General features: G+C 40.0%; 1 long non-coding RNA gene across 2 annotated transcripts in view; it reads left to right on the plus strand.

The window, feature by feature from the left end:
• Positions 1-9,447, plus strand: part of LOC103349075 (uncharacterized) — a 53,521-nt gene extending 44,074 nt beyond the window's left edge. For both annotated transcript variants that reach the window (XR_011378766.1, XR_011378765.1), the window contains exon 4: positions 9,357-9,447. This is a non-coding gene — a long non-coding RNA (uncharacterized lncRNA). The remainder of the gene's footprint in view (positions 1-9,356) is intronic.
• Positions 9,448-9,827: the final 380 nt, after the last annotated feature.

Genomic DNA, 9,827 nt, shown 5'->3' on the forward strand with positions numbered 1-9,827 from the left:
CTAGATTTAAATATGAGAAAGAGCATAAAATGTGTTAGCTTTTGAGATAGGGATGTGGATAAATTTTCAGGTTTGTCTATCATGGTCCATGCTGATTTATCCAGCTGGCTCTTCCTACTAAACTGATAATAAATTTTAATATATTACATTTCTTTTATGTTTCAGCCACCCCTATGACTTATGTCATTAGGTAGTATGACACATGCTATAATATGGTAGCTGCTGACCCTCATTAACAGGAAGTATCATCTTTGCTATAAGAAAATAGAACAGAAGTATCAGGCTTAACATGATGTTCTAAATTCTTTATATGCAAATCAGAAATTCTGAAACATTCCACTGGCAAGAACTTCTTCTAGCTTCTATCTTTTCCTTTTCTAAAATACTGGTTAGTATATAAATACTTATTTACCCATCATTACAACAATGACCCAGTAGGTTAAGCTACTGCTGTACCAGGAGCACAATGGGATAGGGATATTATCCTAGGGACTCTTCTTGGACCACCCCCTTCTGCCCCATACCTATGGAATCCTGTTGACCCACTTTCTTTGGTGGCCACATCCACACTGCCTTCCTCTCCATTCCCTAAGCCATTTCTTGAAATTATGGGGACAAAGAGAATAGTGATGTGTATAGGATGAAGTAGAAATCCTCAGTGATGACTGATTTATTTCAGGTTTCAAGGTATCACATAGGAAACCTACACTGGATAATTTGGAAGAAGGTTGTGAGATCTTTCCTCTCTTTTGGAAGCATATTTGGGATTTGTTACTTTAAAACAGAGCAAGTCATTTGTACATCTCTTTTGATTTTCTATATTTCCTTTAGGGGTAAGGTTGTCCAATATAGCAAATACAATAGATAAAAATATTGCATGAAACACATACTAAAAAATCATGTCATTAATCTGAACTTCAAATTTGATTGGCCCTCACGTATTTTATCTAGCAACCAACCTTATCTCAGGGACATTCTGGAGCTCACTGTCAAACCCGAGTATATACAGGTTGGGTATAAAGTGTTGCCACTATAAAAAATTTTTAGTAACCAAAAATGACCATCTAGATTAAGGATATGACTCAGAATTCATCTATATCACTGGCTATAGGCTACTTCTTGCAAAAGTGCTCTATTAAATATTTCATATAGTCTACTGAACAGAACAGACACATATATTTAGGGTTATCTTTAAAACTCTCCCTTAACCTCCTCAACCATTTCACTTTCAATACACAACCTTAGCTATCACTGCAGAGGGAGACTGGAAAGTAGGAGGAACCTCAAAACAGCCTTGGGAGTATCTGTTGCACAGAAGCCTGTTGGCAGATGTCTAAAAGGGACCAGAGCATGAGCTGACCTCCACAGGCCAACAGCAGCTGCCTTAGGAAGGGTAGCTGTGCCTTAGGAATAAGACTGACCTATTTTATTTCCCAGATTTTCATTGTTGGGAGTCAACTGGGAGCTCTAGAACTCTGTAAACTCTTGGCAAAAGCCCACTTTCCCTGATGCTCCCTGTCTCTCCTCCATTACATTAGTTGGAACCACAAGGACTAATCCTCTTGTGGCCTTACCTCTTGCTCATATTAGTTACCAAGGGAAGTCCAAGAAATGCACATCATTTCAGATTCTCTTCTCCATTTGCCTTACTTCACATCTCCTGAACACTTTAATTTTCTGGAACAAAGTGTCTATTGGAAAAAAAAAATCCTATTTCTTTGGTGGAAGTTCCTTTGACTTTTCCTTTCTAACAGAAGCCTAGACTTTCTGTGGGCATTAATTCTACTGTTGGTTCCTCAAATGTATCAGTTTTGTTCTTGCACATTTCTGATAGATACAGATAAAAGATGGGGCAGACAATTTTTTTTTTTTTGACAGGCAGAGTGGACAGTGAGAGACAGAGAGAAAGGTCTTCCTTTGCCGTTGGTTCACCCTCCAATGGCCGCCGTGGCCGGCGCGCTGCAGCTGGCGCACCGCGCTGATCCGAAGCCAGGAGCCAGGTGCTTCTCCTGGTCTCCCATGGGGTGCAGGGCCCAAGCACTTGGGCCATCCTCCACTGCACTCTCTGGCCACACAGAGAGCTGGCCTGGAAGAGGGGCAACCGGGACAGAATCCAGCGCCCCGACCGGGACTAGAACCCCGTGTGCCGGCGCCACAGGCGGAAGATTAGCCTATTGAGCCATGGCGCCGGCTAGGCAATTTCCTTTTTCCTTTCTACGATTCTCAGATAATTCATCCTGCCTTTGTCTTCTTTAAAACACTCAGTTTTTCTCTTCCGTCTTCATTCAGACCATAGGATCACCCCCTATACCGCAGTGAGCATCCATGGCCCTACTCATCTCGTTAGGCAGTGCTTCTCATTCCTTGAAGAGGTTAGTTCCCTTGCCTGCTGTTCCTCACTGCAATTCCACTTCTGCTACATGTTTAAAGATTTCAGAATCTGTGTAAATGATTATTTCAGTACTCTGCACACTCACTTTCTTGGCTTTCATTGAACTCAGCCAATGAACCACTCCTAAAGCTGTAGTCTTGATCTTTTCTTTACCTCTATTCATCTGTTATCTCAACTTCAAACATCTGATTGAACCATTACCACTCTATCCTTATCTTCCCAGCTCACTCCTTCAATTGCCTTAATTGTAGATTGGGTATTACCTTTTCTCTATCCCTAACCTCCCCTCTTAATCCCTTAGCAAGTTTGAATTCAATGGTCAAGCATTGCACTTATTTACCTGCAAATTCTCTCAACTGCTTTGTTCCCTTTCCCTTTGTTATGCACTCTAAACTAAACTACAACCTTTGTTAAACTTTCTGACTACTCTCTCAGACAGCTGAAATAAAATACATAGTCAATATGAGTGGCTTCATTTTAAACACATGATCATTCATTTCAAGGCTGGACTTTTCTGCCAGCCATTCTACCAACCTACTTATTCCTCCAATCTACTTTTTCTCTTTAAATCTCCCAATACCTCTCTCTACCTCTCAGGTGACAACCCTGCTTTGTGTGTCACTGATAAAGGCAAGCAGACAGAGTAAAACTTCCACATTATTTCATTGTCTGGGTCTTAACCTATATACCATTCAATATTTTCTTCACTGTAAGCGAACTGTTATAATATTGCTGGGTAGGCTAAATACTACATATGTAATTAGACCCCACGCTGCCTTCCTTTCTCAAGGAAAACACTTCACCCATTCTCCCCTTTCTTTTGTGACTCACCAATCTTCTCTTCTCTGTTGGATTAGTCAAATCAATTTACATTAGTGTTGTTCATTATGTTTCCAACACTTAAATTTCATGCCCCTAATTCTCTTCTAAATGTTCTCCCTTTCTCCTTGAAAAACAGCTATGTTTATGGACTCACTGCTTCCAATTATTCCTCTCTCTTCTCTGTTAAACTTACTCAAATCATCCTTTGGCATCCACTACCCCACTGAAACTAGTCTTATCAAGAAAATTTATGAATTTCTCATTGCTAAACCTAAGGATTATTTCTCAGCTCTCCACGCATTTGGCCTATCAGAAGACTTTGTTATAAGTAACCACTCTGTCCTTGAAATACTTTTTGACTTCCAAGACACCATGTTTATTTTGCTTTCCCTTTACTTTTCTGAGTACGTCACCATGTTCTTTGTCTCTGCAATCTCTGGAATATACCAAAGCTTACCAGAAACCTTTTCTTTTTTCTGTTCATACATTTCTCCCAATAAAGGGGTCTCATTTTATTTCATGGCTTGAAATACAATCTACATGCGTATGGTATCCATAGTTTTGTTTTCTGCCTAGCCCTGTCCTCTGAACTTTAATAGAAAATACATCCAAATATCCCATATATTCAAATCCCTATTTGCTTTTCCATTTGCTAATTAGTGTACATCATATACTTAACATTTTGCAAGTAGATTTGCCAATATTCTCCCACCTCCAGAATGTGCTCTTATTGCTGTTTTCTATACATCATTAATAGGAAATTCATCTACCTATTTGTTCTAGACAAAATCTTGGTGTTACTGTTGACCCTTTATATTCTTTGGCATTCTACATTTGATTTATCACAGCTTTTACCAATTATACCTTAAAAATATATCTAAAATGTATCTCATTCTGAGTAACTTGCCGGAATTGATGTAATAGATTCCTAACTGAATTTTCTGCTTTTTATCTTAACCCTTTGGCTATTTTCACCCAGATACATAGACATCTTGCAAAATTAGACTGATTTCATGTCAATTTTCTGCCTGTATAGCTCTCCATCTCTTATAAGATCCTGTATTACTGTCCCTTTGCCTTTCTGATTTCGCTTCCATTCATTACTCATACTGTCCTCATTCACTCCACTCTGAACACCCAGGCTTCTTTTCTTACTGCTTAAAACATGTAGGCATGATTCTACCTGGGGGGCCTCTGCACATGTCATTCCTTTATCTGAAATACACTTCTCTCAGACACTCAGAAAGCTAGTTCTTTTGCTTCATTCAGGTTTTTATCCAAAATCATCTTCTCATTGACACCTTACCTGACCATTTCATCTAAATTCAGCTTCTTGTCTTCATCCTATTACTTCTTTATCTTTTTGCTTAATTTATGTTTTTAGACTATCTAACATTCTATAAATTTCTGAGTTGCTTTATTTACTGTCTGTCTTCCCCACTAGAATCCAAACTCAATAAGGGCAGGGATATTAGTCTATTTTATTCTCTGGTATAAATTTTCAGACTCTTGTCCCAAATGGGGAAGGTGTTCAAATCAAAAAGAAAATGAATGAAAATATGAACACTCCTATGGAGATATTCCGGAATCTGTGGAGCACACAAAATTAGCAACATTGTAGATTTTACTTTATTTCATATAGATGCAAATATACTTTTTCAGAAAACAAAGGAAAACATCCTATAGAAATATGTTTACTAGGGATCATTGTTCAGGGTACAAGATTATTTTAAGTGAATACATGTGTTTAGTTGAATAAATAATGGGAATATAGGTTATTAGAAAGAAAAGACCATTCTAGACGTGGAACATGGAAGCAAGGTGAGAGAGGAAGGAGGAGGATTTGTGAATAAATTGTATGGGCTTACATGGCAATAGTGCAGCATGCTGCACATTGAAAAGGACGTGGAGTCAGAAGGTGCAGGTATTTGAGCAGAAATGAGACCAGATTTCTCATTTTTCTAAAGGAGATATTCATTTTCTTTTTCTTTTCTTTTTTCTTTTTTTTTTTTTTGACAGGCAGAGTGGACAGTGAGAGAGAGACAGAGAGAAAGGTCTTCCTTTGCTGTTGGTTCACCCTCCAATGGTCGCCGCGGCCGGCGTGCTGTGGCTGGCACACCGCGCTGATCCGAAGCCAGGAGCCAGGTGCTTCTCCTGGTCTCCCATGGGGTGCAGGGCCCAAGCACTTGGGCCATCCTCCACTGCACTCCTGGGCCACAGCAGAGAGCTGGCCTGGAAGAGGGGCAACCGGGACAGAATCCGGTGCCCCGACCGGGACTAGAACCCGGTGTGCCAGCGCCGCAAGGTGGAGGATTAGCCTAGTGAGCTGCGGCACCGGCCTAAAGGAGATATTCATATTTGCTGTATCTTGACTTCCTTAGTGAGTGGCTCTGATTTTCGCATGATACAGATATAGAAATGTACTCTTACTTCAGAAATGCTACCCAAATGTAAAGAATTATTTTAGGGCTTCAACACCAAAAAATGGTCCAGTAGAGACTGAGAAGCCATCAAGTGTCAAGAGAATGAAAATCATAAATTATGTAGAGGAGTATTGTTAGCTCTTAGGGAGAAGTAGAATGTGGTTAAACCAGCATTGCTAATGGATTATTGTGGTCTGTGGTTCATAAGAGGTTAAGGCAACTGATTTGAAATCTAATGGAATTTCTATGTGTAGTTTAGAGCCTGTTCACAGTAACTCCTTGGGGCTGTAATGTGATTTGAGGTGAAGGAGGGACTGGAGATGTAAAGTATGTTTCAGGAATCTGTGTGCAAAGCCAACTGCATCTGGCCATCACTTTGCTGGGCATGAATTCTAGGGAAAGGATCACCAGAGAGCTTAAGAGAAATGCTTTGGCAATGTGATAAGTGTGGGAGATGAAAGATGGTAGGGAAACACAGAGCAAAACCAAAGGTCACAGATTTTGAGGTTGAGTAGGTCGCTGGTTTTCCTAGGAGGAGTGGAAAAACTTGGTGAAGCTAAAGAAAGTGGACCGAATCTTAATGCTTGGATTAGGCCACTCCAGGGTCTTGGTACCTTTGCAGCTATGATGTTTTTCCTCATTTCCAACCTCTTGCAGCAATTTAAGTCTATCTCCTCTTTTATAGTGGTCATAAAATTATTCAGCTTCTTTTTAAAATACAGTTACTGCATTTGACTCTCTGATCTCCTGCAGCACTGAATTCCACTGTGTGCAGAAGTATTTCATTTTATTGGTTTTAAAATTTTCTTGCTGCGCCATTCATATGAGTACTTATTCTCATATTGTGCAATGGCATTTTAAGCTTGGAATTGATAACTTTGTTCCCCCTGCACTTTTCCTAATCCTAAATAGCACAATTAAGTTCCTTTCTAACTATGTTCATTGTCAGGCTGGGGAAACCAGGTTTTTATAATCTTTCATTGCATGTCAGTCCTGCCAGACACTTCACCTCCCTCACAGGCCTAATCTGGACTTTGCACTAAGCATACTGCTCCATACCCTATAATCATCACCAGGCAGCAATTGTGAGATACTTTGAAAATCGTGAGGTCATTACCTGACAAAAACTTAAATTTAAGTAATTCTTTTATCCCCAGAGATACTCATTGTTCTTTGGCAAAAATCTCGACTCTCCAGACAGCATCTGCCTCATGAGGTGCAATGTACATGTCAGTGTGTATCTGCATGCAGATCCTGGAGAGGAGTTCACCCCATCTCCATGGCCCTAACAAGGCAGACTGTGTGGGGATTGATAGAAAGATAGCGCTGGTTCCATGGAAGGGAGTGGTGTTTGCTGTCGCTGCAGGCTGGTTGTTGTGGTGGCCAGCCAAAAGCCAAATAATAAAGCTTAATAAAATAAAACAGAACACTGAGCTGTTGCTAGAGGCAAAGAAAAGTGTCAGTCCAGCTTTTTGTTATGGCTCTGCTTTCAGCATCAGTGCATGTAAAAAGCCCTGAACTGGCATTAGGATGATACTGTGTAATTTGAAGCAGGCAAACCACAGATGCTGGTTCTTATTAAACATCTGCAGGTTTTAGTAGTTCTACACACCTTTCTTTTAAAAGAAGAAAAATCCCTCAAAAGGGTTCACGGTTTTTGGTATTCACTGATTCACCACTCTTTGATGTGTCTATGTGGCTCCTATCTCAGGGACGGTTTGACAACTCTATTGTGAACCTGCCTTATGAAGGTAGGGGACTTGTATTTTTGAGGATAACAACAAAACTACTTTGAAGTCTTTTAATGCCAGCTCTTCAGGAATCTGTGTGGCACAGGCTTTCCCCATTATCGTACAACAATGTGAAGCAAAGGAGCATCAACTGGTGTTACATTTCAGATCTTCTAAGGAAGTTCTAGAACAGCAAATGAGCTCAACAAAAATAACACAAATAGCCAGTGTTAGATTCTGACGTGCAAGCTAGGGCTAAGATGAACCTCAAGAGACCATTTTTATCAGCCTGCACATACTTTCATCTTGAGTGCCAAATTGAAACAGGTGCTAATACACCCAGCAATCAAGATAATTAATATTTAAATGCAATATTAAAATCATTGGCAAAAAATCCTTAAAAACGTCAGAAATTTAAATAAAGGGAACACTGATTTTTATTTTTCCATTTGCCTCAGGCTCAAACACAGCTTGGCTTGGTATTCTGCAATGGTGCAGACCTCTGAATTTTCCCATCTGCTGGGACGTGATTGCATGAAACTACTCTCTCCTGTGTAAGGTTTATCCCTTGCATGCTTCACAAGAATAGCTAAGGTTTGGAATGCATGTTAACAAACAAATAAACAGTTTCATCCTTGCAATGTGATGTTTTCTGCCACTTCAATACTCTGCCAGTAAAAATACCATAAGCAGAAGTCAAACCTATAGGTGGCCCCATTTTGGATGGTGAACTTCCAAAACTGTAAGATGAAATAAGCTTTTTTCCTTTCTAAAATGAAACAAATGACAGACACAACAACAAAGAAATCAAATGAGACTATGACATTTGTTCCCCTGGGCATCCCATTCCTTTTGACATCATTGAAGATGATGCTCAGTGGATTCAAAGTTATGCTATTTTTTTGGTGCTTGATTTTAAAATCAGATAAATAACAGTGATGCTTTTGCATATTGTTGTATATAGTAAATACCTGTAATATCCAGTATTGTGCCAGGCTGAAGCCAACAGACAAGAACTCAATCTGAATCTCTCACATAGATGACAGGGAACCAACTACTTGAGCTAACACTGCTACCTGCCACGGAGTGTAACTGGGACTCATGGCACTCTGATAGGGGATTCAGGCATCCCAAGTTGTGTCTTAATTGATAGGCCAAATGACCACCACTGATGTATATTTTTAAACCACAAATCCTGGGCTGGTGCCGCGGCTCACTTGGCTGATCCTCTGCCTGCTGCGCCTGCACCCCGGGTTCTAGTCCTGGTTGGGGTGCCATATTCTGTCCCAGTTGCTCCTCTTCCAGTCCAGCTCTCTGCTGTGGCCCGGGAAGGCAGTGGACGATGGCCCAAGTGCTTGGGCCCTGCACCCACGTGGGAGACCAGGAGGAAGTACCTGGCTCCTGGCTTTGGATCAGCCCAGTGCGCCGGCTGTAATGGCCATTTGGGAAGTGAACCAACGGAAGGAAGACCTTTCTCTCTGTCTTTTCTCTCAATGTCTAACTCTGCCTGTCAAAACAAACAAACAAACAAAGAAACAAACAAACAAAAAAAAAACATAGATCCAAAGTGGGAAAAGAAAAAAAATCAGCATATGATTTCTATAAAATTTTATATAGAAACACACTTAAAATGGACAAATATATTGAAGTTTAGAATTAGGGACCATTCATGTTCCTGATATGAATGACCCTACATTGCTGTGCTGCCAGGCAACTCAGAGCATCACTATTGTGGTGGCCCCTTTACTCACTGCTCTTCTGATCAAGACATACAAAATTAATATGACAGTAGAGCAGGATCGCTGTAAAATAATTCATTTATTCATAGTTGAGCTCAACTGCAGAATTGGGCTTGGCTCTGAGGCCACAATTGGTCTTAGTTCTTTTCCCCATTTTTCCTTAAATTAATCCTTCTAATTACAGGTTCAAGACGGGGAACCTAGGTTACCTAGGTGTGTGACTTTTGTTATTTTATTTTTTTCACCTTAGGTAGAGAGAGCAAAGGAGGTGAACTGTGAATGTACAGAGATCTTCCTCATGTTAAATGCATCTAACAAATAAAGGTGACTAATTCAAGGTAGATTTTGTCCAGACTCAGTAACTGGAAGCGTAAAAATTCAGGTTGGTAAAAACATTTTCTGAAGAAGACAGATCCATTGATGAAAAATTAAATTCTATAAGCCTTGCTTCTTTTCCTAAACAAGTGCCATGAAGTTGTTTGAGATCACTATCCTAAAAACTAATTTCAACAATTTCAAGGGTCACAGATATCAGCACATTTCAGAACAGATTAGGTTCAGCTCTGAGAGATAAAACAAAACAAAAATTAACAGTGGTTTAGACAAGATGGAAAATATTTATTTTCATGTAAAAGTCTAGAGGTGGATCGTCCAGAGCTGATACCGTGCCATGGCTCGGATTTCTCTGTCTGATTATTCTGCCACTTTTTGTGTCTCCATT

This window comes from Oryctolagus cuniculus, chromosome 9, assembly GCF_964237555.1.
Source record: "Oryctolagus cuniculus chromosome 9, mOryCun1.1, whole genome shotgun sequence".
Classification (NCBI taxonomy): Eukaryota; Metazoa; Chordata; class Mammalia; order Lagomorpha; family Leporidae; genus Oryctolagus; species Oryctolagus cuniculus.